This window comes from Macaca thibetana, chromosome 17 (assembly GCF_024542745.1).
Source record: "Macaca thibetana thibetana isolate TM-01 chromosome 17, ASM2454274v1, whole genome shotgun sequence".
Taxonomy (NCBI): domain Eukaryota; kingdom Metazoa; phylum Chordata; class Mammalia; order Primates; family Cercopithecidae; genus Macaca; species Macaca thibetana.
Window position 1 is genome coordinate 27,153,545 of NC_065594.1, and position 25,915 is coordinate 27,179,459.

A 25,915-nucleotide genomic window follows, 5' to 3' on the forward strand; every position below is an offset into this window, starting at 1 on the left:
GATCATTTATTTGGTAATTATCCTTTGTGCCCCTCTCCCCCACAATGTTTTCCTGAAATGTTTCCCAAACCATGCAGTATTAGTGTTTTCCAGAGAAACCAAACCAAAAGGACACATGCACATGCGCACACACACATGCACTTGGGGCCTGATCTGTTTAATTTAATAAATTGCTCATGTGGTGGGAGCTGGCAAGTTAAAAAACCATAGGGCAGGCTGGTAAGCTGGAAATCCCAGGATGAGTTTGTGAAAGGAAATTAAATTTGGGGACCCCAAACTCATTTAGCCAAAGGGAAAAGCCAAGCTGGGAAACCTGCCTCCACCTATTGGTTCCATCTTGCAAACCTGCCTCCACCTATTGGTTCCCAAATAAGATGGCTACAAGATGAAAAGCTACTCACCTGCCCCATATTTTGCCCACAAGGAAATTGCTAGTGAGCTGTTAAAACTTCACCATGGCAATGCAAATTGATAGCTTACAGGTGCAGTCACCCTGGCTTGCCAGACACAAATGCATATCTGATTTTTCCCCTACCCCATTTTGTCTGTGTTATCTTATGTAGAATACAGATTCCCCCCATTTTTCCTCTGCCCCTTTTGTTTATGTGAAAACTGTGTGCTTCTCAACATCCCCGTCCTTTGCCCTTTCCCCTTTAAATCTGGAGCTCTCAAAATCATCTTCAGAGAAAGGCATAGACCTGTCTTCCAGGCACGTCCTTAACTTTGGCAAATAAATCTCCAAAAATGATTGAGACTTGTCTCATCATTTTCTTCGATTGACAAGCTGATGTTGTAGTCTTGAGTCAAAATTCTGCAGGCAACAGATTTGAAACTCAGGCAGAGTTTCCATGTTGAGTCTTGAGAATTTTTTCTACTTTTGGGGAACCTCAGTCTTTGCTCTTAATCAAGGATTACAAAGTCTAATCTGCTTTACTCAAAGTTTACTGATTTAAATATTAATCTCATCTTAAAAATACCTTCATAGCAACATCTACGCTGGTGTTTGACCAAACAATTGGGCCTAGACAAAGTGACACATACAATTAACCATCACACCTGCCTATAAGATAATCAACATTATAGGAGTCTAAACTCATCAGCTTCCTCTGCGAAATTTTCATTCTATCTAGAGTCTAATTTTTGTGTCCATGCCTTTTCTGAAGTACTAGACTTTAGGCTCCTGTCTGGAGTTTCTTTAAGGCAGTTTACATTGCCTTTATATCCATTGCAGTGCCTTACGCCAGTCCCCAAGTGCCAGTAAGTGAGAAGCGAGTGAAGATAAAAATAAGAGTACAGGCTCTGGAACCAGATAGTCTTGAAATCAAAGTAATTTTAAGCAGTTTATTAAGTGTTCCAGCCCTGTGTCCTCAAATATAAAATGAGAACAATCATACACACACACACACACACACACACACACACACACACACACACACATATATATAGGATTATAAATTTGTTGGAAGGAGAGGTTCTATTTATAATTCATTTTCTATCCTCCCCCAAAACAGCAGAATTTGCTGTGTGTTAGCAGGTCCTGTGCTAAGCACTTCACGCCCAGGAACTCACTCAGCCTTCAGAACAACCCCACTGTGCACTACACCACAATTTCATGGGGAGCAAAGGGGTTCAGAGTATCTCTTAGTCCAATTGGGCTGCTGTAACAAAATACCATAGACTGGGTGGAATAGAAACAACAGAAATTTATTTCGCACAGATGTAGAGGCTAGAAGTCTGAAATCCTATGGGAGTTCTCTGCGGTCATTTTTATTAGAGCACTCATCCCTTTCACAAGTGCTCTGCTCTCATGACCTGATCACCTCCCAAAGCCCCACCTCCTAATACCATCACTTTCTGGGTGAGGATTTCAACAGATGAATTATTGGGGCACACAAACATTCAGTCTACAGCAGAGAGGGCAAGTCATGTATGTGTGGACACGGAGCTGGGAATGATGACATACATTAGAGCCCAGGTTGGCCTGTAGCTCATGCCCATGTGACCCTCTGCAGAATGCCTTGGCATTTTTTCCATGGTTCCCTCTGCCACAAAGGCCCTCCCTTCACCTGGGGCACCTGCTTCTCTTCCAGAGTCAGTTCCTGCCCCACTGTCCCTCAGAAGCGTTTTCTGATGTGCTCTCCCTTGGGGCTGACCAGGGCAAGCCAAGACAGCAGTGCTAGTTGTGCCCTGGACCAAGAAAGGAGTGGGATGGAAATTCAGCTACTGTTCCTGGCAACTGGTGAGTCCTTGCCCCAGGCTGTGGCTAACCATGAAAGGAAAACCTTAGTGTAATCCTAACACCCAGAAGGGTCAGCCTTCACAAAGAGGCACTTGTAGGTGGTGGCTGGGCCCTGGGACTGGCCCTTCCCTCCTCCATGCCCTGCCAGCACAAGTGCTCAGGAACATTCACCTCCTGCCTCTCTCTACCAGTGGTGATCCTCTGAAGTGCAGGAGCCATGTCTTAGGTGTCGTTGTATACTTCTTGTCCAGGCACGCTTCTGCTTAGGGTTTGTTAGCAAATGGATAGAGGGAAGAATGAAGGAAAGGGGAAAACCAGGTGTCTTTCTTAAAGTTGGCAAGGTGATTCAATTCCTTTCTTCATCCATACAACAAATATTTATTGAGCACTTTCTATGTGGCAGTCACAATTTAGACAATGAGGTTACTGATACTTAAGGTGTTCTGGTTCTGGCACATGAGAAGCTGATTTATTATTTTTCTACCATGTTATACAGTGAGGAAAGCAGCAGTCTTGTATCAAGCTGGTTCTTTAAAATACCCTACTAGGTTTCCTGGGGTTTCATGCTTCTAGGCTCCTGATTACTTAACGCATTCAAAACAAAATAATCTTTTTATAGGCACCAGGAGAAGAAATTGAAAGACACTGACATCCCTGGAAAGTGGGGAATCCAGATTTCACAATGTCTTCTCCACTGCCACATGCTTCCCGTTTGTTTGTTTTTCCAAAGCACCCATTGCAGCCCAGCAGGATGGAGCTCAGGCTGGCCTCCAGGCAGGGCTCTTTTCCACAGCATCTGCCCCTCCCCACCAGAGCAGAGGGCAGTGCTAACTGCACCTGGGACTGTCATCCAGAGGAGCATCTCTGAGAAGCAAAGTGAATTGTCTGGTCTGGGCAGTTCCTAAGTGGATGAATGACTAATAACCTTTGGTTCCTAATGACCTGGAAGAAATAATGCAATTTCCTGGGTTCTGTGGAATTCTGGAATCTCCAGCTATTAAAACCACTGCAGAGTACTCTTAGATACTAAATGCATGGTACATTTCATGATGATGTTTTCTCGGGCCATCAGCTTGTGCATATTTGATTGCTCATGCTTGCTTTAAGAAGCACTTGCGGTCCCTATCTTCAGCTCTGTTAAATGGAGAAAAGCCAGATAAACTAAGGCAATAGTGGCGCCAAATTAATGTGAGCACTCATCAATGCCAAGAGGAGCCCATAGTTTCTGCTAGTAATAGAAAGTCCCTAATATGAGGAAGATATATTTATCACGTCAAAGGGATCTATGGTTGGTATCCCTAGTATTGGCTAATGGTAAAAAGGGTGCATAGTTATTTAGCGTCTTGGAAATGCAAGTTGCTCATCATTTAGGTATTTTCAAACAGGACAATAACAAATGCAAAGGGTCATTGCAATGGCTACATGAGATCTGTGTGAGGTTCCTAGCACAGGACTGGCACCTGGATTAAGCCCAGGACCTGGCTGTTGGAGCATTTGAACATAGTGAACATGTGCTCCTCATAGAGCTAGAAGCTCACTAGAGTAACCCACCCTTCAGATCACAGGGACCTGGGAATTTGTTCTGAATATTTAAAGCAGGGAAGGTTTACTCAGGTGATAGAAGGGCTGAGAGACAAGCAGGGGACTGAGATAACACAGAGTTTAACACAGCAAGAAGCTATCACCATGCCTGGGCTGCAGAGATACAAAGAGGAGACAGCTTTCCCCAAGCCTGCCAGTCACACAGCAGAAGCTGGGGCCACACAGAACACACAGCTGCCATCAGAAATGCCACCTGCAGAACAGATGGGGAGTGATGTGGTTAGGCTTTGTGTCCCCACCCAAATCTCATCTTGAATTACAATCCCCATAATCCCCACGTGTCAAGGGAGAGACCAGGTGGAGGTAATTGAATCATAGGAATGGTTCCCCCATGTTGTTCTCATGATAGTGAGTGAGTTTTCATGAGATCTGATGGCTTTATAAGGGGCTCTTCCCTCTTTTTTATAAGGGGCTCTTTCCCTCACTTCTCTCTCCTGCCGCCTCGTGAAAAAGGTACCTGCTTACCCTTCGCCTTCCACCATGATTGTACATTTCCTGAAACTTCCCCAACCACACGGAACTATAAGTTAGTTAAACCCCTTTCCATTATAAATTACCCAGTCTCAGGAAGTTCTTTATAGCAGTGTGAGAACGGACTAATACAGGGAGAAATGCTCTGGCTTTTTTCTCCTTTTTTTTTCCACCTTCCTACCTCCTACCAGTGCCAAATCCAGCCAGAAGCTGGGCTGATATGGGAGTCTGAGCTTTAAGGGTGAGCCCTCACCGAACCCTAGAGACAGTAGAGCAGCGGAGAGGTGAGGAAGGGAACTGGGCCCACTGGGTGGGCCCGCGAGCCTGGGCAGTCAAGGTAACAGATGAAATTATCTGGCTTGGAGGTCTTCATCTGGGGTGACGTTTTGTTTCCAACCTATCTCCTCTCCTCCCGTCCTTGTCCCCAACCTTCCTCATGCCTATTTTCCAAATTCTCTTGAGTCTTCTGCTCCCGCTGGGTCATCTCCTGCCCACAGGTGGGAAAGAAGGAAAGACACCAGCCCCACTGCAGCCACCATCCACATTGCTAGATGGCCGAGCCTGTGCCTGCACTGAGCCATGCCCAGAGGGCAGCCAGGTGATGATGTTGCTCCTGCCTAGCATGTGCTCTGCCCAGTGCTCGGCAGACCTCCCTGGCAGGCGCTGTAGCTGTGCCGCAGTGCTCTGGCCCTGAGCCTGGCCACCACATGTATTATCAGGGAAGACCCTCTCCTTGAATCACCTACATTAATGCTTAAAGCTCTGGCTTCAAACTCAGTCTCAACCCAGGGTAGGTGGAGAATAGAACTTTCTTCAGGATTTTTTGATAGCTCACTTGCCATTTTTTTCAAGAAGTCCTTCTTCCCTGACCTGCCATGTGAAACTTACTGTTTGCAAACTCCTTCTTACATTCTATTAGTGAAACTAACCCAGAGCCTAGATTAAGGAAAAGCTGCATGCATAAGGGGAAAAAGTAACGACAAATGTAGTTTATTCTCCCCACTACGGCACATCCTATCAATGGAATATAGGAATATAATTCAATCATTAAAACATTCATGCCTATGTGGCAAAACGTTGTGTTACAGTGTAAATGGGAAAAATGCAGGACGCAAATTTATGTCAAATGAAGTAACAAATGAGCAAGCAATGGCTTAGAAAACTGTCTGGCAGAGAATGCACCAAAAGCTTGTCTTTTGAGAGATGGTACTACGATTGATTTTCATGCGAAGAGATTAAGTTTACTCCAGTGATCCCTTGAGTTCTAGAACTGGTCTTACTTATCTTTGTATCTTTCTTCCTTCCTCATCCCCAGAGCCTTGTACACTCAATATGCAAGAAGCACTAGAAGTGCCCACGGTGTGTTTCCAAGACCCTACACCAGCCTGGCTGAAACAGGACCAGATCATCTCTCAAATCTCCATCTTAAGTTCTTGTTGTCCACCTGCTTCCTGGAGCTAGGGCTACAGAGGCGGGAGTGAAGAAGGACTCACCTGCCCAGACTGCAGAAACCACAGAATCCAGGGAGCCAGCCTCAAGGTCTAGTCAAGCAGTGCTCAGACTCACTGCCAGGATTTAGAAGAAAGCAGAAGGGGATGATGAGGAATTGCAGATTTGAAACTAAGCTGGAGAGTGTAGAGTCTCTTGTGTACCATGAGTTCTGTGGAGGCTCTAATTCTGTGGTGTTTTTCCAGAATGCTACGTTCTTGGTCACTAATTTGCCTTATGTGACTTGACCAATTATCACCCTCAGGATGGGAAAGGCCTTACACGAGCAGGAGGAAATTTTAGGGGTCTGGAAAAAGGTGGGCTGAAACAAAGGGAAGGCTCTGATAGGGGAGTGAAGACTGTCAACGTAACTTTGGCTCCCTTCTCCATGTTGATGCTGTCAGCAGAAAAACCAAGCTCTGCAAAACATTTCAAAGAGGTTTATTCTGAGTGGACTTTAATGCTCACCCCAGCTTCAGCACCTCTCCAGAGAGCTGACACTGCTTGGGAAGCTAAATTGTTCTTTTTGAAGGGAGAATTACATATGACAGACTGAAAATCGAAACAAACTAAAAAAGATGCAAGCTCACTATGAATTAGTTAAGCCTATTGCATGTTTTACAGCAAGTTTATAACTTTCTCCCTGAATTTTGGGTTCCCTTGGTTGGGGAAGGTAGATGTGGATGAGTTCCCTAGGGCTACCATAACAAAGTACTACAAAGTTGATGGCTGAAATTAAGGCAACAGAAATTCATTCTCTCACAGTTCTGGAGGGCAGAAGTCAGAAATCAGGATGCCAGCAGGGTCATGCTCCCTCTGAAGGCTCTAGGTGGAGTTTTTCGTTGCTTTACTAGTTCTAATGGCTCCAGGTGTTCCTTGGCTTGTGGCTGCATCAGTCTAATCATTACATCTAATACATGGCTTTCTCCCCTGTGTGAGCTTGTTGACACTCCTTTGTCGTCTCTCTTACAAGGATACACATAACTGCGTTTTCGGCTCACCTGGATAATGAAAAATAAACTCCTTGCCTCAAGATCCTTAATTAACCACCATTTGTGCCACATAAGATCACATTTACAGAATCCATGATTTGAATATGGGCATGTCTTTGGTGCCAATGTTTAGCCCAATGCATTAGGTAATTCTTTTCTCTGTTTGTCTTGTCACAGAACAGGCTCTCCTACACATAAAGTTGGTTGCTTTCTAAATTCCGTGAGTTTTCAGGTTTGTTTCTATTCTTCCCCTTTCTTTCTTTCTTTTTTTTTTTTTTTTGAGCTGGAGTTTCACTCTTGTTGCTCAGGCTAGAGTTTAATGGTGCAATCTCAGCTTGCCGCAACTTCCACCTCCCAGGTTCAAACGATTCTCATGCCTCAGCCTCCCAAGTAGCTGGGATTACAGGCACTCACCACCACGCCCGGCTAAGTTTTGTATTTTTAGTAGGGATAGGGTTTCACCATGTTGGCCAGGCTGGTCTTGAACTCCTGACCTTGTGATCAGTCCACTTTGGCCTCCCAAAGTGCTGGGATTACAGGCATGAGCCTCTGTGCCCAGCCTGTTCTTCCACTTCCTTAATGACCTAAATAGAAACATGATTCACGTTGACTTCTTCCTTTGCATTTAATCTTGTGCTATGAAAACAAACTACTGTCTCTGATGCCTTAGCAACTTAATAGTGCTTCTGATCTTTTGAAAATTACAGGTTTGTGTTTACAAGAACATATCCTCGAGCTTATATCTCTAAAAGTCTAACTAAAGGCCCTGTGGCTGGTACATTACTATAATCAGCAAGAAACTGGTCCTGATTCTCTTAAACTCACTTTGTTCAACTGAGAACAAACTTGGAAGTCTCCTACAAAACTGGAGTTGATTCTCATCTCTTGATTACTTCTGCAGGCCTTTGAAAGTTCCAGAGAAGTTCTCCGTGTGCTATATATGTTAAACACGCTTCCATGTTTTCCTTTAAATCATCAAGAGCAGCACATAGGATAATGTGTTTATTCCTTTCTCTGCTCCCTAGCATTATCTTCTTTTTAAAGTCATTGACCCTTTCCCTATCTACTCTAAATGAATGATTTCATGCTCCCTCCTGACAAATCTGGTTAAAATGACATTGCATCTCTTTATATCATCTGTCCAAATTGTACAAAGAAAGAGTGTCTAATGGGCACTCTCCAACAAAGTTACTGCCTATGGAGTGCTTAGAGATCCCAGGCTGTCCTAAAAATCAAAGAAAGTATTGAATAAGTTTCTCCTTTCTCTGAGGTCTACAGATTCAGAAGCAGGGGGTAGGGAGAAAGCATTTCCCTCATTATCTTTCCAATACTCTTGAAACATATTCTGCTCCTTGAAAACCTGATATTCAAAAGTTAGCTCTGGGAATGTAGGATCGGTTTTTTCTTTTTTCACTGTTTATTTAATTTTAATTTTTTTCTTTTTCTTTTTTTGAGACAGAGTCTCACTCTGTCGCCCAGGCTGGAGTGCAGTGGCATGATCTCAGTTCACTGCAACCTCCGCCTCCTGAGTTCAAGCAATTCCCTGCCTCAGCCTCCCAAGTAGCTGGGATTACAGGCACCTGCCACCACGTCTGGCTAATTTTTGTATTTTTAGTAGAGACGGGGTTTCACCATCTTGGCCAGGCTGGTCTTGAACTCCTGACCTCGTGATCCGCCTGCCTCAGCCCACCAAAGTGCTGGGATTAGGTGTAAGCCACCACACCCAGCCTTGTTATTTTTCTGAGGCAGTCTTGCTCTGTCACCCAGGCTGGAGTGCAGTGGTGTGATCCGAGCTCACTGCAGCCACAACATCCCCAGCTCAAGCAATCCTTCCACTTCAGCTTCCTGAGCAGCTGAGACTATAGGCATATGCCACCATGCCCAGCTAATTTTTGTATTTTTTTTTTTAGAGATGGGATCTCCCTGTGTCACTCAGACTGCTTTCAGTCTGTCCTGGACTCAAGAGATCTTCCTGCCTCAGCCTCCCAAAGTGCTAGGATTATAGGGGTGAGCCACTGCATCCAGCCCACTGTATTTATTTTAATGAGATGAACATTAGTTGATTAATTAGGCTTTTTTTTTTTTTTTTTTTTTTTTTTTTTTTTGGTGAGACAGAGTCTCGCTCTGTTGCCCAGGTTGGAGTACAATGGCGTAATCTTGGCTCACTGCAACTTCTGCCTTCTGGGTTCAAGCTATTTTCCTGCCTCAGCCTCCCAAGTAGCTGGGACTACTGGTGTGTGCCACCATGCCTGGCTAATTTTTGTATTTTTAGTAGAGACAGGGTTTCACCATATTGGCTAGGCTGGTGTTGAACTCCTGACCTCGTGATCTGCCCACCTTGGCCTCCCAAAGTGCTGGGATTACAGGCGTGAGCCACCGTGCCCGGCCAACTGGACTTTTATTGGAGGAGAATGAATATCTATAGTGATTGCTTGTAGAATTAAATGTTGTTTCAAGCTTTTTGCCCCCTAAAAATGAGAATGGTAATATAATATTTGTATTCTGTGAGTTTTAATTGGGATAAATAAAATATTAGAAATAGAATCCCAGACCCAGGAAGAACCTTGTCTTCAGAGGAGCAACCTTGGTCCCAGCCCCTTCTCCACAGCTGCATGAAGAAGCTGCACAGAAAACTACTCACCCTCACCCCCAGTTCTGGAATGTGAAGGTAAGATCTACATTGTCCTGGTGATGGTCATTGCTGGAGAGCTCTGGGACATGCAGGAAATGGCTCCAGGGCCTCTTCCTCTTCATTGTCACGCAGCAGCAGTTCAGAGCTTTCCAGAAAGACCTACTTTTCATTTCCCCCAAGTTTCAAGAATTTGGACACTTGTAGGAGCTATAGATAGGGTGAGGTTTGGCTCTTGGCACCAGGCTAGCATCGGGGCATGGAAGGGATGGGGAAGGGCGCTAGAATCAGTGGTTTCCAGGGTTGAAGGAGGCCTTGGGTGAGGGGATAGCAAAAGCCAGGGCCTGTCTTTCCCATGGCCATGAGGCAGAAGAAGGCACAGGGAGAATAGGGTAGGTAGGGCAGAGTTGGAGATGGTTAGGGAACTCTCTAGGCCCTGCTCTGGGTTCCAGGCCTGGTGTGACACTGACTAGCTGTGTGCCATGACCATGCTGCTCAACAAGTCTGCGCCTCTGTTTCTTCATGGGTGTTATGAAGGGATTGGACTCCACGATTGTTAAGGTCTGTTCCAGTTCCAGCAAACAAACTGCAAACAAGCAAAACAAACAAAGCCTGCCTTGTTTATTTTCAAGAAAGCATTTGCTAATCTCTTTCCAATGCAGCCAGTCTCCTTGTTTACCATCCTGGGGTCCTCTCAGGTCCCAAAATAGTGCTTTTTATTTTTAGGGATAAGCAAATAGTTCAGTTTGACTGGAGCATGGGAAGAAAGCAGGAGAGCAACCAAGAGGAGTAGAACCTGAAAGGGATCTGGGATTGGAGCATGAAGGCCTAAGTACTCCTAGACTTAGGCATAAGAACATACTGTCCTGGTGCCATTCTTTAGACCAGAGAGGACCAGAGGGGTCCCAACCCCTTGCGACAGGAAAGGGCTGAATGAGGACCAGAGACAGGTTAGAGTCCTCCCTGATCCTCATCCAACCCCTTTCTTGTTCCAAGGGGGCTGAGAGTCTCGGGGGCTGAGGGACACTTCCTTGTCTGTATTGTGCTCTAGATACTTGAGAATTCCCCAGCCAAGTGTCCTCAAAGGTTATGGCCTTTTCCCTAGTTGCATCAGAGCATACAGTTTGTGTAGCCCTACATCCTACAGGTGGCCAAGAGCAGGTGTTTTGAGGGGAGAGGGGACATGGACGTGAGGGCTAGAATTCCCCATGCCTAAGTGTGGAGCTCTTCATATGTGGGAGGGAGCTGGGAGTGGGAAGAGGACAAGGGCAGCTGCAGGCTTTGCCAACTCTTCTGTATAATTAGGGTAATTAGCATATTCCCCACCTTAAACATTTGGCATTTATTTTTGAAAACATTCACAATTTGCTCTTCTAGCTACTTGAAAATATACAATAAATTGTTGTTTATTTCAGTCACTCTACAGTGCTGTAGAACACTAGAACACATTCCTCTTATCTAGATGTCCACTGATCAACTTTTGTGTCCATTAATCAACCTCTGTCTATCTCTCCCTGCCTCCTCCCCTTCCCAGCCTCTAGTAACCACTATTCTACTCTCTACTTCTATCAGGTCAACTTTTTTAGCTTCCACATATGAGAACATGCAGTATTTATCTTACTATGCCTGGCTTACTTCACTTAACATAATGTCTTCCAAGCTCATCCATGTTGCCACAAATGACAAAATTTTGTTCTTTTTAAATCAATAAATAGTATTCAATTGTGAATATATACATTTTTCATCCATCTTTCTGTTGATGAACATTTAGGGTGATCCATATTTTGGCTATTGTGAATAGTGCTACAGTAAACATGAGAGTGCAGAGATCTCAACAAGATTCAGTAACCCTACTACTGAGTATATATCCAAAGTATTTTATTCGTTTTGATGCTATTCTAAATGGAATCGTTTCCTTAGTTTCCATTTTTGGTTGTTTATTGTTAGTATATATAAATGCAACTGATTTTTGTGTATTGATTTCCTATCCTGCAACTTTGCTGAATTTGCTTATTAGTTCTATTGGGGTTTTGTGTATATGTGTGTGTGTGTGTGTATGGAATCTTCAGGTTTTCCTACGTATAAAATTTTATCATTTGCAGACAGATATAATTTTACTTATTTATTTCCAATTTGGATCCCTTTTATGTATTTTTCTTGCTTAATGTTACTGCAGCTTTCTATCCAGGAAATGAGGATTTGAACAGTGATGGGGAGGTCAGCAATGGTTGGATTTGGGACATATTTTATGGGCAGAACAAATGGAACTTGTTGGCTCAGAAGCGGGTGGTGGAAGAAAGAGAGAAGTTAAAAGTGACTTCTAGGTTTATGGATGGGCTAAATTATTGTGGTGCCACTGTTTAGACAGGGTAGATGGGGGGATGCAGGACTAAGAGGGGAAGAGAAAAGGTCCATCTGGGTCACATTAAATTTGGCCATGATTGTGCATCAGATAGATAAAAGCAAGAGAAGGAGGGAAGAAGTCAGAACACAGACCTCTGGGGAAAGCTCACATGTAGAAAAGAGATGGAAGAAGAGGCATCAGAAAGAGAGGCAAAGAAGAGCAATCTGAGGGGGAGAAAAAGAACCAGGAAAGTCAGAGAAACAAGGAAGAAGTTTCAGGAAAGTGGTAGTGGTCAACTATGCAAACAAGACGGGAAGGAAGGTGAGGACTGAGAAAGGATTTTTTATGTGAGCAACAAGGTTATTGGTAACCTCTGACAGAACATTTTCAGCAGAGTGGATAAGGTCTCTGCTGGAGTGCAAGTGAATTGAAAATATAAGTGAGTGAGGGAAGTGCTTTAAACAAATCTAAAGTGCTGTGTGTGTAAGGCAGTGTTGCTATTTCTGTTGCCATGGAAACAGAAACCTTTCAGGAGAACTAAAAGCCACTTAAAATCCCTGACTCTAACCCATTATATCCGCTTGATCTCTTGAGAAAGATAATGACAAAAACCAGTCATTAGAGGGGCAGGGCAATTTTAGGTTTCTTCTTTTTAGATGTAGCCCTTAACTGGAAATCCTCCCCCTTCTTGAGAAGAGATCTTGCACTGACATCTATACTGGCTTCTAAAAAGCACAGATGACCTGCTACACTTCCTGACTTTCTTGCTATTGGTTGGCACTGTTCATAAATATAATTTGCTGTTTCCCTTTTCTTTTAAATGAGCAATCCGAATTACTTGGAGGAGAAAGGCAGAAGAGATAGAGGCAGCAGAAGCCAGGGCAGCTGAAAGACAGAGAACTTCAGGTGGGCATTTTAATCTTTGTTTTGTTAATTCAGTGTTGAGAATCATGACTTGAAGATCACGTAATAGAGGAGTAATTTTTGAAAAGTAAATTTGTTTTGTTCTACTATAAATATTATTTTCCTATCATGTACATGGTAGTTTAAAAAATACTGTGAAAGTACAAAAATGTTAAAGGAAGCCAAATTCTCCACCAAGATAGCCTCTATTGATATTTTGGGGGTTTTCCGTGTGTGTGTGTGTGTGTATGTGTGTGTGTGTGTGCGTGTTTGTGAATGTGTATATGCACATATAACTTTAGTTTTCATAGTTGCGTCCCTGCACTATGGACACGTTTATATTCATTTCCTGCATTTCAGTCTATGGTTTTTCCATGTTGCTGTGAATTCTTTGTAATCATAAATTAAAGCTGCTGCATAATATTGCATTGAGGAACTTTACTTCCTCCATTTTTAGCTGTATAGCAGTTATCCTATTTTTCATAGTTTGGGTCCTTTTATTATATAAGATATATTTTTTTCATTCAGGGTCTTGTTTTAGAGGTAGAAGAAGTTGAATCTGAGCACATATGTTTCAATGGTTTTGCTTAGAGGCACAATGAGAGTGAAAGAGTATGTGAGATCATGAGCATATAATCTGTTCTTTACCCCACTGGGACCCTAACCAGTGTTTCTCAACTCTGGCTGCACATCAAGCCAGAATCACCTGACTCTGAGGAGATTAGAAAATTACCCCTAGAATAATTGAAGCTTAACTTTTAGAGATCAGCAAGTCATCTGCAGTATTTTGTCTTGTTTTCCAGAAACTTCTCAGGTGATTCTAATAGGTGGTCGGCATAAAAACAGATGACCTACGTCATTCAAAATATTTTTCTGTCTCCGACATATACCTGAGAGTAATATGTATTAGGAGAAAGGGAGGTATAATTTCAGGCAATCCAATCAAATCTCCCTTTCAACACTACATACATAATGCAAATTATAGAATAATTTGGGGGGAAACATAAGACTTCTAGAAATTTCTATCTACCTCAGCCACATAAACTCTTGAGATGAGAATCTACTTGTGTTTCGATTTACTAATGTTTTAAAGAGGTGGATTTGTTTCCAGTGCTTCGATGGTTAAAAGTTAGAGAAGTTGAGGCTGTCGTATGTTCTGAATGTACCTGAATCACGCCCATATCTGCTAGAATCTGCCAAGGCAGCCAGGCTTCCTTTCTTTTGCAATCTTCAAGATTAAACACAAGGTGGGCATTTAATAGCTGGCCAGTCACTAACACACTGTGGGCACAGTGAAGATCGATGGCATTGGATTTGGAGGCAGAAGGTGGCTCACTCTGGCTTTCAGGAGCCCCATAGACATGGCACTTACCTTCTCTGGACCTCATGTCCTCAGGAGGAAAGTGGACAGAGTTTATGCCAGGGCTGCGTTCTGGTTTCTCCCATCGGGGACTGAAAACAGAGCCAGAGCCCCTAAACCACATTGAAGCATTTGCTGTTGCACTCCTAGCCTGCTGCAGGCCGGGAACCATCCCAACGAGACCAACAGCATGTTAATCAAATTTCTTCTTGTTTTGACTCAGTGGAGAACACCTGTTTAGTACCTTCATTAATGAATGTAAACATTCACATAGTACTTTACAAAACACGTTTACATGCATCAGTTCATTTGATCCACATACTGGCCTTAAGAACTGGAGTAATTCTTATTTTAAAGATGGTAAAGATGAGACCGAGAGAACATAGGATCTTTTCCAGGTGGAACCAGAACTGGTCCAATCTGGTTTAGCCCAGGCCACATGGTCCATTCTTACAACTTAAATAATAGCTATTGTGGGAAATTGGTTAAACATATTTCATAATGTTTATATAATTGGTTATTCTGTAGCCAGTTAGATGATGACATTGATGTTGTTATTTGGCAAAGAAAGGTGATCATGGCATGGAAATAAGAAAAAAGCAAGATATAAAACAGCATTATAAATGCGCTTATTTTTGTTTAAAAATATTTGTATATATTTCAAGAAAGATGAAAAAAAGCATATATGTGAAATTTTAGATATGTCTGGTTGGTGGTAAAGTTCATAATTTAAGTTTATTTCAGCTTGTATTACATTGTAATTTTTCTTTACCATGAACATGTACTACTTGTGTAATAAAAATAAAGGAAAGTAAATAGAATTGTTCATGTCTTTCTGGTTGGCTCTTCTCCGGATGAAATGGCCCCATCTTTTACTTGGCCGTAAAGAAGGCTGCTATTTAATTCTCTGAGTTTTGTACATTATTGTCATAAATTTTATTGTGATTGTCAGCTAGTACTGACTGAATTCTTCGTGTGTGTTGGGCACCAAGTTAATCACTTCACATCCATTTTTTTTTCATCAGTACTCACTCCAGTGCTCCTTTGGCAGAGGAGAGTTTGAAGCTCAGAGGGCTGCAGTAATAAAAGAGACTAAAAGGCAGAGTTGAAACTTAAACCCAGGACCCTTTTAACTCAAAAGCACATGGTTTCATTCATTATATCACTCTGCCTCCCATCCACCTGGGATCACATGAGCAGCCTCCGTTTTGGAGGAAAGATGATATATTTTTTCAGTGTACTACTCATTGCTGTGTACATGAATACATGATGGTTACTTTGGGCATCATTAAGATTTCCTGTGTACTCCAGAATCAAGGATCCTTTCTGCTTTTCTATAGTTTGCTCTATGCACCAGATATCTGAGGCACTCTAGTTCCCCAAGGGTAAGGCTTTAAGATAAAAGCCTCACAAGGGATTGTGCAATTACCCAATGAACTCTGGCTAATGCGGCAGCCAAACTGGATAATACAAAGAAAGGCAAGTATTTTGCTGTGGATGCTTAGCTTTGCTAGAGAGCTTTTTGAAATCCATGTCAGAAACCCCTAGCACTGTATTTCTTTATTTATCAGGGTATTGGCCACTGCCTCCTTTGTACTGCAGTTACTTATGTACAGTAGGTTCTATTGGACTAAGACTTGGACATTGGAGTCCTTGCATAGAACCTGGCACATAAACTCCATTGAGAATAAGGCATTGTGTAAATAAATCGATTCACCAGTGAATGCAGACTTTAGTTAATGTTTATCTCTGTGGAACTTTATTAACCTCTTTATATTAATTGACCCATGGAGAAAATATAATCTTGACAGAATTTAAAGGAAAACCTCTTCCAATGGATTGATGACTTTGTGGCAGTATAGTCAGAGTCTTTTGACAAAGAAATCTAGTTATTATTTGAGAGGCCCAGGATAAGGGTCTAAGCAGTGAGTTGGAGTCAAGAAATTCCAAAGTTGGAAGGGTCCTTAGGAAGAGCTGGGACCAGAGGTAGACTTTTTTTGCTTCTTTAGTGTGAAATCCTTAAGGGAGAGGTTTCAAAAAAGTATAGGAAGCTGACTATAGGAAGAACAAGAAGGAAGGAGAGAAAGGAAGGGAGTAGAGGCGAGAGGAGAGGAGGAAAGAGATGGAAGAGGAGGAAAAGAGATTGAAGAGGAGGGAAAGAGATGGAAAAGGAGAGAGGAACAGAAGGGAAGGGAGCCGGTTTACTCTGGAAGTTTAAATATTAAGCTGGGGTAATTTAAAATAATTTAGTCCACCATTATTACCTATATTGTACATTACATAAATAAGAATTTTTTTATTATAAAAAAGATAATTTCCCATATAAGTCTCCTCCCATGAGGCTGTAGAAACAGCATCTTACCTTGTTTGTACCTCTACTACAGAAAAACAATCATCTAAAGAGTATTTGAAGGCATCCTAGATTCTTTTTTCTCTTTTGTCAAATTATTATTTTAAAAGTATTTTAAACTTGTGTAAATTTATGGATTACACATGCAATTTTATTACGTGCATAGATTGTGTAGTGGTCAAGTCAAGGCTTTTAGGGTAACCATCACCTGAATAACATTGTATCCCAGATTCTTTTAGGTAAGTTGGTTTCTTTTTATTTTGAGTCTTACCTTAAAAATAACTCTATTATCTTGTAAATTCACTGAGAGACATGAAGGTGACTCCCTTTGTTAGTTGTAAGAGGCAGAAATCCCTATTGGGAACTTGTTGGCAGAGAGTCAGACAGACAGTTTGCTACCCTCCAAGATATAAAGGGTGCTGCTTCCTACAGTGTTTAGAACAGAGCACCTTTTGGGTACCCTTTGTGGCTGCCTTCTGCTCCCATGCCATGCCATTGACCATTGACCCTATATTCCTGTTCCCAGACTTTAGATTTGAATTTCAGGAAAAGGAAATTTTCAAGGAAAAACATATTAACATCATTTCATTGTAAAAGACCATGTGAGTTATTTCCTCCCTGCCCCCAGAAGATATTAATTGTAAGGCATAAAATGAGGGCGTTGGATAACAGCTTCATTAGCTCATTTATTGATCTGAGCACATTCATGTGCCTCATGCTGTGCTGGGGCCTGGGGTACAGCAGTAGCCACGTGCTTGCCTTCCATGGGCAAACAGTCTGGTGGGTAGGGATAGACAGGAGACAACTGCTGCCCCTCGGGTAAATGCTGGATGGGAAGCCCAAGGGTCGGCGAACAGCCAAGACGTGGAGGGGTCAGAGAAGCCGTCTTCTGAAGGAAGCGATGTTTAGAAAGAAACCTGAGATTGGGTAAGCAATAGCTAGGAAATGAGCTTGAGCTCAGAAGAAATGGGCAAGAGAGAGCTTGCTGTGTTCGGGGCCTTGAAATAAGCTTCATGAGACTGAGTATTCTTTATTGAGGGGATGGTGGGGAGAGAATATGCTGGATAACAAGATCGATACTGTGAAAAGCCTGGAGATGAACTTGATTCTGAGATGATAATGGGTTTTAAGTGGAAGAGTAATGTAGTCAGACATGCATTTTGGAAAGGTCACTCTGGCCACTGTGTGAAGAATGAATTGAGAACAGCCAGAGTGGAGATAGGGAGGCATTGAGGAGGCTGTGCCCACTGTCCAGGTGAAAGATGACAGCCTGCACTAGGCCAGTCTTGAGCTGACCCCTGAGATGAAAGGAGGGAGTTGGTGGAGCCTGCTGGGTAAACAGGCCAGGTCTGCCACAGAGGAGACACTGGGCAGCAGGACAAGCAGGGGAGGAGGAAAGCCCATGGTTTACTTTTGCTTCTGGCCCTCTCTTCTTTAGGTTCCAGATACCCACTGCCCTCATGCCACTGGCAGCAGGTGGGGTGGCAACAGTAATGACAATGCATGGTGCCAGGCACAGTGCAGCTGCATCCCTGGCTGTCACCTGTGCTGCCTCCTGGGGTCCTCTCAATAACTCCGAGAGGTTGAGTACTTGCTGATGATCACACAGTTTGCACAAGGAAGAGCTAGGATTTGGGTTCAGTTGGGATTTATTCCAGAGGTTTTCCATGATATCCCAATATCTCTTTATCATTTTAGGAAATACACATGATGTTTAACAAACTACCTTTGTAAATAATTTCTTTAAGAAGTGAATTTAATAGTGGAATATGAAATGCTGTCTAGGAGAAATGAGAACAAGTGGGAGTTTTAATTTGAATAAATAGGCTTGTGTGGAGCCCCTGAGTTATGTCATTTAGTCACCTTGATCATGGACAGGGAGGACCCTAACGTTGACCCATTCGTAGGGATTTATTGGAATAAGCAGGACAATGTCTCTATGATAACACTTGCTGTTCTTCTGTCTTGGAAATCAGAAGATTTGGAAATCAGAGACTCAGATAGAAAACAATTCTGTGATTCTGTGGTTTCCTTAGATCAGACATTTGGTTAATAACAGATACCTCCAACCTTTCTAAATACAAGGATGAAGTGCATTAGAAAATGAAAAACATATGTTGAGATTTTTACGCAAAATTAAATTCATAATCAGCATCAGACTCATGTGTTATATTAACCAAGGAGAGCTGAGGAAAGCTTTGAGAGCCAGAGAGAGGGCAACATTTAGTCAAAATAGTGTTTTTAAACAAAATGAAGCCGTGTCTCTAAGGAACTCAGAGCTCTTCATATATGTTGTTTCGTTGAGTTGAATTTTTATTTGTTTGTTTATTTGGTGGCTGAATGTTAGTGGTAGGATGGATGTGCAAGAGAAGCTAGTTTTTGGAGTCTATTAAAGAAGGAAACAAGGAGAGTTAGTAAAGACAGAGATGGAAAGAAGGCGGTCTGAGGTAATGCCATGCATCTTGTTCTTGAGGGCGGAGGTATCCCCTGGCATGCTTGGCTGCCAAACTTCTGCTAGATTTCAATCCCTGCTACCTCCCTGGGGATAAGTTGTTCTCTGGGAGCATTATCTCTTCAAAATAAAACAAGAAAGAATGAAATTGTACAAGAACTCCCATTTTAAGGGAATGTGTTCATAATCAATAGGCACCTTTTCTGCACAAGGAAATTCTCAAGAAAGAAACTTCAGTGAGGCTGGTTACGGTGGTTCATACCTGTAATCTCAGCACTTTGGGAGACCCAGGCAGCCAGGTGGGTGGTGCCCAGGAGTTTGAGACCAGCCTGGGCAACATAGCAAAGCCCTGTCTCAAGTACAAAAAGTTAGCTAGGCATGGTGGCATGCACGTGTAGTCCCAGTTACTTGGGAGGCTGAGATGGGAGGATCGTTGAGCCTGGGAGGTCGAGGCTGCAGTGAGCCATGATCACACCACTGCACTCTAGCCTGGGTAATAGAGTGAGATCTTGTCAAAAAATAAATAAAAAGAAAGAGAGGGAAGGAAGGAAGGAAGGAAGGAAGGAAGGAAGGAAGGAAGGAAGGCAGGCAGGCAGGAAGGCAGGCAGGCAGGCGGGGGAGAGAGAGAGAGAGAGAGAAAGAAAGAAACTTCATTGGATAATGTACAAATTGACCAATCAAAATGACAGAGGGAAAAAAACTTGTCAGCAAGATAGAGAAAAAAGCATCTATTGCTATACTGTCAAGACAATGGTGAAACTTATAGGATCTGACATTTTGGCCACACAGACACTTTCCAAGCTGTCATTTTTCAGCCATGCAAATCTTTGTCCTAATGGCGCTCTGACAGTACACAGCTTTTTGAGGTGTCTCTTCCTCCATCTGTCTGTGTGCATTTGTGGCAGAGGATATTATTACCACACATTTGGTGGTCTGGGCAAAGTTCTCCTTTCAGTGGAAGAAGGCCACAGCCAGTTCACACTGCACGTCCACCCACTCCAAACTAGGCCCAAGAGTCAGTGCTTCAACAAGACCAGCAGCCCCAGGGAGAGTTCAGGCAAGGAAGGTGGTTCCTATAAGATCTCAAGAGCCAAAGAACATTCTAGAAAGAGTAAGAGGCAGATACAAGCTGAAGGGTGGATCAGGAGCTGGGGGGAAGTACTGAAAAGTTGGCAACCCAACTAATGTGATTTCAAAAAAAAAGTTCTGAGTAGAAAACTAAATATCATACAACACAGCATATCTGGACTTTAGAATTAAAACAAGAAACCAATATTTTAAAATTCAGAAGTTACTTGGGGGGTTTCTAAACTTTCTCTGCATTCTGGGATTTAGTCAGGAGGCAGGTTAGAGAGATGAACTGATAGCCAACATTTCCCAACATCCCTGATATCCTCCTCACCCACACACAAATCCTGGTGGATTCCTGAGAATCTGAGGAGAGATGGAGAAGGGAGGCTGGAACATTTGCTTATATAAGAAGCCAATTCGATAAGGCGACTACAAGGGAGTAACTGCTCAATGCATTAGCTTCCCCATGGGGACCCTTCCCTGTTGTGGCAATTGCATATTAAAGCCAACCCACTCTTGCCACAAGGGTTGACCCAGATCTTCCCCCAGTGGAGAGCGGAACAGTTTCAGAGACTGCTCCTCAGGGACTTCAAGCTGCTCTTAGGAATCTGCAGAATCCTATGAGCAACTCACCAAATTTTCTGTCTGCTGAGCTTCAGGGCAAGTCAGGCTCTGTTTAGTTGGGATTCAAGGGGAGAAGACCCTGTGAGCTTTGAGACTTCCAAATGTGGCATCTTAACTAAAGGAACTGCTAAGAGGAGGGTAAAAATAAGGCAATTAAAGCTGCACAGTCCCCAGAGGGAAAACTTTTGTCTCCCTGCAGGGTGAATTATCAGGCCCCTGGACTCTGGCTGAAAAGTCCTTCCCTGTCCCAGAGCTGTTGAAGAGAACCTCTGCAATAGAGAGAAAGTGAATTGGAGAATTTCCTCCCCAGGGGACTTCCAGAGCCATAAATCCTTATTAACTGTACCAGTTTGCAGCAGATCTGCCAGCAAACTCTTCACCAATGGCCCAAGGTGCTGACTTCACAGTTAAGTGGCCTGTGGAAATAAATGGCATTCAGAAAGCAAAGGGTCACTAGTCTGGTGGCCAATGAAGTGACTCATACTTTGGGGGCTCCTTGAGGCACTTTGTGGATGACAGGGTGGAGGAAAAATCAGTGGAGCAAAATTTTCCAAGACACTGAGTCCATGAAAACAGGGCCCTGTGAGATTGATTCCCCTCCACCCCACTTCCTCTGGAAGCTCAGAGACCAGCTCCGTTTCACATTCAAAATACGTCACAATTTCAGTTCCTTTTATCTGTGTTTTTGTTTCGATCTCCAAGAACTTAATTCACCTTATCATTTTGAAAAAAAAAAAAATTCTGAAAGCACAAGACCATTCCTGGAAGGCCAGAAAGGTCTAGAAAGCTTGGCATTTCTGACATGACATTTGGAGCCTGTTACAAATAAACTCTGAGTTGTCAGCTTGGATCTCAAGAATAGACTCTCAATGATTCTTCCCTGTTCTGGAGGGCCATGTTAATTCAGCACTCTGGGGCCTCTGGGATTTTGAGGAGCAAATGTGTTGTAGAATTTTCTCTGCACAACTTCAGAGAGCTTATTCTGTCAGCCTTTGCAATAACAACAGCTAACACTTTATATGGCACTTTCTCTGGTCCAGGCCCTGACCTAAGTGCCGTTCATGTATTATCTCACTTCATCCTTACAACCCTATGAAGTAAGAACTATTATTAGCATTATCCCCTTTCTTTTATTTATTAATTTAAATTAATCTTTTTTTTCTTTTTCTTTTTTATTGAGACAGTGTCTTGCTCTATTGCCCAGGCTGGTCTTGAACTCCTGGACTCAAGCGATCTTCCAGCTTCAGCCTCCCAAAGTGCTAGGATTACAGGTGTGAGCCACTTTGCCTGGCTGCATTATCCCCTTTTACTAATAAGGAGCTGATGCCCAGGGAGATAAAGTCATTTTCCCATGGTCATAGAGGTAGTCCATGAATGAATCAGGATTTAAATCCTGAGGTTGCCGCTCTACTATTGCTTCCCTGCAGCTGAGAGCAACACCTGTCATGCTTCTCACCATTTTTTTATCACTAAATCATTTCTCAGCCTTGCTTTTACATATTTACTAGTCCCCTGGGAAAATTTTGCCTCCTTAATACTTGTTCTAGGTCCCAGTTCTGAGGTTTAATAATAGTAGTTAACATCACTGAGCACTCACCCTGTATGAGACAACTCACATTCATTATGCCATTTATAGATGGCATAACTGAGGCTCAGAGAAGATAGGTCACTTCTGCACAACTTCAGAGAGCTTATTCTGTCAGCCTTTGCAATAACAGATCTCGGAGAAGATCTCACAGCCAGTTAGTGGCAGATGTGGCCTGCTACCTTACACCAACTGTCTCCTGTGAACATTTCTATTTATTTTAACTTATTTGTTAAATTGACAAATAATAACTGCATATTCATGGGGTATATATTCATGTTTCTATACATATAATGTATACTGATCATATCAGGGTAATTAGCATATCCATCATCTCAAATATTTATCATTTCCTTTTGTTGGGATTGTTCAATATCCTCCTTCAAACTAGTTGAAACTATTTAATACATTATTTTTAATTAGAGCCATCTTACAGTGGTATGGAACACTAGAAATTATTCCTCCCATCTAGTGGTAATTTTGTAACCTTTACTACATGTGAACTGCATTCACATACTCCCAGCCAGGGTAACAGTCCCATGGCCTTAACCCCATACTTAACTCATAGTTAAGCAAACTTAACCCATAGTTCATTGGCCCATCATGTGTACACATATGACCTTTACCTGAGAAACAACCCTGGAAGCCCATATCTGGCTATCACTACAAGTTCTTACAGCCTAGGCCACTGAGAGACTTGCAAATGCTGCTAATGTGGATTACAGCCAAAGAAACCACATAAAGACTACACTGAAATGTCTACCTAGAACCAAGGTCTACTTACGTCACTGAGCTGATACTCCAGGATACGTTTATATGAATAAACTTTGTCCTGTGAAACCTACTCCATAAAATTGAAAGAGACAACTTTTCCACCAGATGTGTAGAAATCAACATAGGAACACATCAAATATTTAAAAGCATGGCAACATGACACCTCATAAGGAAAATAATAACTCTAGTAACAGACCCAGATCATAAGGAAATATATGAAATGCAAATAAAGGAATTCAAAATAATAATCTGAAGGTGACTCAGTGAGATACAAGATAATACAGATAGACAATTCAATGAAATCAGGAAAATGATTCATAATTGAATGAGAAGTTCAACAAAAAAGATAGTTATCATAAAAAAGAACCAAAAAGAAATCCTAGCCGTGAAGAATTCAATGAATGAAATAAAAATACAATAGTCTGTTTCAACAACAGACTGGCCAAGAAGAAAAAATTTCTAAACACGAAGACAGGTCTTTTGAAATAGCACAGGCAGACAAAGAAGAAAAAAAAGAAGACATAAAAGAGAATGAAAAAAGCTTACAGGATTTATGGGACACCATTCAGGAAAGAAATGCTCATATTATGGGTGTTTTAGAAGGCAAGGAGAAGAGAAAAGGGTGGGAAAACATGTTTAATAAAATAATAGCAGAGAACTTCTCAGGTCTTGAGAGAGAGATGAGCATTCAGGTCCAGGAAGCTAAAAGAATTCCAAATAGATTCAACCCAAAAAGATTCTCCCCAAGTCACATTATACTTAAACTGTAAAAAGTCAAAGAAAAAAATTTCAAAGCAGCAAGAGAAAAGCATCAAGTCACATATAAGGGAATCTTCATTGGTCTAAGGGTGGATTTCTCAGCAGAAACCTTAGAGGCCAAAAGAGAGTTGGGATGATAAATTCAACATACAAAAAGACAAAAAACCTGTCCATGAAGAATATTATACCAAGCAAAGCTATCCTTCAGAAATGAAGAAGTAATAAAATCTCTCCCAGACAAGCAAAAATTAAGACAATGTATCACCACTAGACCAGCCTTAAAAGAAATGCTCAAGGGAGTCATATCTGGAAGTGAAAAGATGATAAACATTTTCATGAAAACATGCGAAACTATAAAACTTACTAGTAGAGCTGATACACAAAGGAGAATCAGAAAGGAATCAAGACTTATCACCACAGAAAACCATTCAATTGCAAGGATAAACAATAAGAGAAGAAGTGACGAACAAAAGATACACAAAACAACCAGAAAAGAATCAATAAAATGATAGAAGTCCTCACCTCCCAAGAAATAATAACTTTGAATGTAAGTGGATTAAATTCCTCATGTAAAAGATAGAGACTAGCCTAACAGATTTTAAAAACACAAGACCCAACTATATGCTGCCTGTAAGAAAATCACCTAAACTGTAAAGACATACATAGACTGAAAGTGAAGAGACGAAAAAAGATATTCCATGCAAATGGAAATCAAAAGTGAGGAGCTATGCTTGTATCAGACAAAACAGACTTCAGGTTGAGCTGTGAAAAGAGACACAGAAGGACATTATATAATAATAAACCATTGTCTTCCACAATAGTTGAACTAATATACACTCCCACCAATAGTGTAAAAGCATTCCTATTTCTCCACATCCTCTCCAGCATCTGTTGTTTCCTGACTATTTAACGATCGGCATTCTAACTGGCATGAGATGGTATCTCATTGTGGTTTTGATTTACATTTCTCTGATGACTGGTGATGATGAGCTTTTCTTCATATGTTTGTTGGCCGCATAAATGTCTTCTTTTGAGACGTGTCTGTTCATATCCTTTGCCCACTTTTTGATGGGTTTTTTTTTTTTTTTTCTTGTAAATTTGTTTAAGTTCCTTGTAGATTCTGGATGTTAGCCCTTTGTCAGATGAATAAATTGCAAAAATTTTCTCCCATTCTGTAGGTTGCCTGCTCACTCTGATGATAGTTTCTTTCTCTGTGCAGAAGTTCTTTAGCTTAATTAGATCCCATTTGTCAATTTTGGCTTTTGTTGCCATTGCTTTTGGTGTTTTAGTCATGAAGTCTCTGCCCATGTCTATGTCCTGAATGGTATTGCCTAGGTTTTCTTTTAGGGTTTTTATGGTTTTAGGTCTTATGTTTAAGTTTTTAATCTATCTTGAGTTAATTTTTGTGTAAGGTGTAAGGAAGGGGTTCAGTTTCAGTTTTCTGCATATGGCTAGCCATTTTTCCCAATACCATTTATTAAATAGGAAATCCTTTCCCCATTGATTGTTTATGTCAGATTTGTCAAAGATCAGATGGTTTTAGATGTGTGGTGTTATTTCTGAGGCCTATGTTCTGTTCCATTGGTCTATACATCTGTCTTGGTACCAGTACTGTGCTCTTTTGCTTACTGTAGCCTTGTAGTATAGTTTGAAGTCAGGTAGTGTGATGCCTCCAGCTTCGTTCTTTTTGTTTAGGATTCTTTGGCTACATGGGCTCTTTTATGGCTCCATCTGAAATTTAAAGTAGTTTTTTCTAACTATTTGAAGAAAGTCAATGGGACTTGATGGGAATAGCATTGAATGTATAAATTACTTTAGGCAGAATGGCCATTTTCATGATATTAATTCTTCCTATCCATGAGCATGAAATGTTCTTCCATTTGTTTGTATCCTTTCTTATTTCCTTGAGCAGTGGTTTGTAGTTCTTCTTGAGAAGGTTCTTCACATCCCTTGTAAGTTGTATTCCTAGGTATCTTATTCTCTTTGTAGCAATTGTGAATGGGAATTCACTCATGATTTGGCTCTCTGTCTATTATTTGGGTATAGGAATGCTTGTAATTTTTGCACATTGATTTGTTCCCTAAGACTTTGCTAAAGTTGCTTATCAGCTTAAGGAGTTTTTGGCTGAGATTATGGGGTTTTGTAAATATACAATTATGTCATCTGCAAACAGAAACAATTTGATTTCCTCTCTTCCTATTTGAATACACTTTATTTCTTTCTCTTGCCTGATTGCCCTGGTCAGAACTTCCAATATTGTGTTGAATAGGAG

At 41.8% G+C, this 25,915-nt stretch overlaps 2 protein-coding genes across 4 annotated transcripts in view; one reads left to right on the forward strand and one right to left on the reverse strand.

Moving 5' to 3' along the window:
- MED4 (mediator complex subunit 4) overlaps positions 1-25,915 on the reverse strand; it is a 1,135,161-nt gene that overhangs the window by 585,305 nt on the left and 523,941 nt on the right. The gene's annotated exons all lie outside the window — the stretch shown is intronic.
- Positions 12,389-25,915, forward strand: part of CYSLTR2 (cysteinyl leukotriene receptor 2) — a 46,877-nt gene continuing 33,350 nt past the window's right edge. For all 3 annotated transcript variants that reach the window (XR_007720755.1, XM_050766359.1, XM_050766360.1), the window contains exon 1: positions 12,389-12,671. The gene's annotated coding sequence lies outside the window, so the exon portion shown is untranslated. The remainder of the gene's footprint in view (positions 12,672-25,915) is intronic.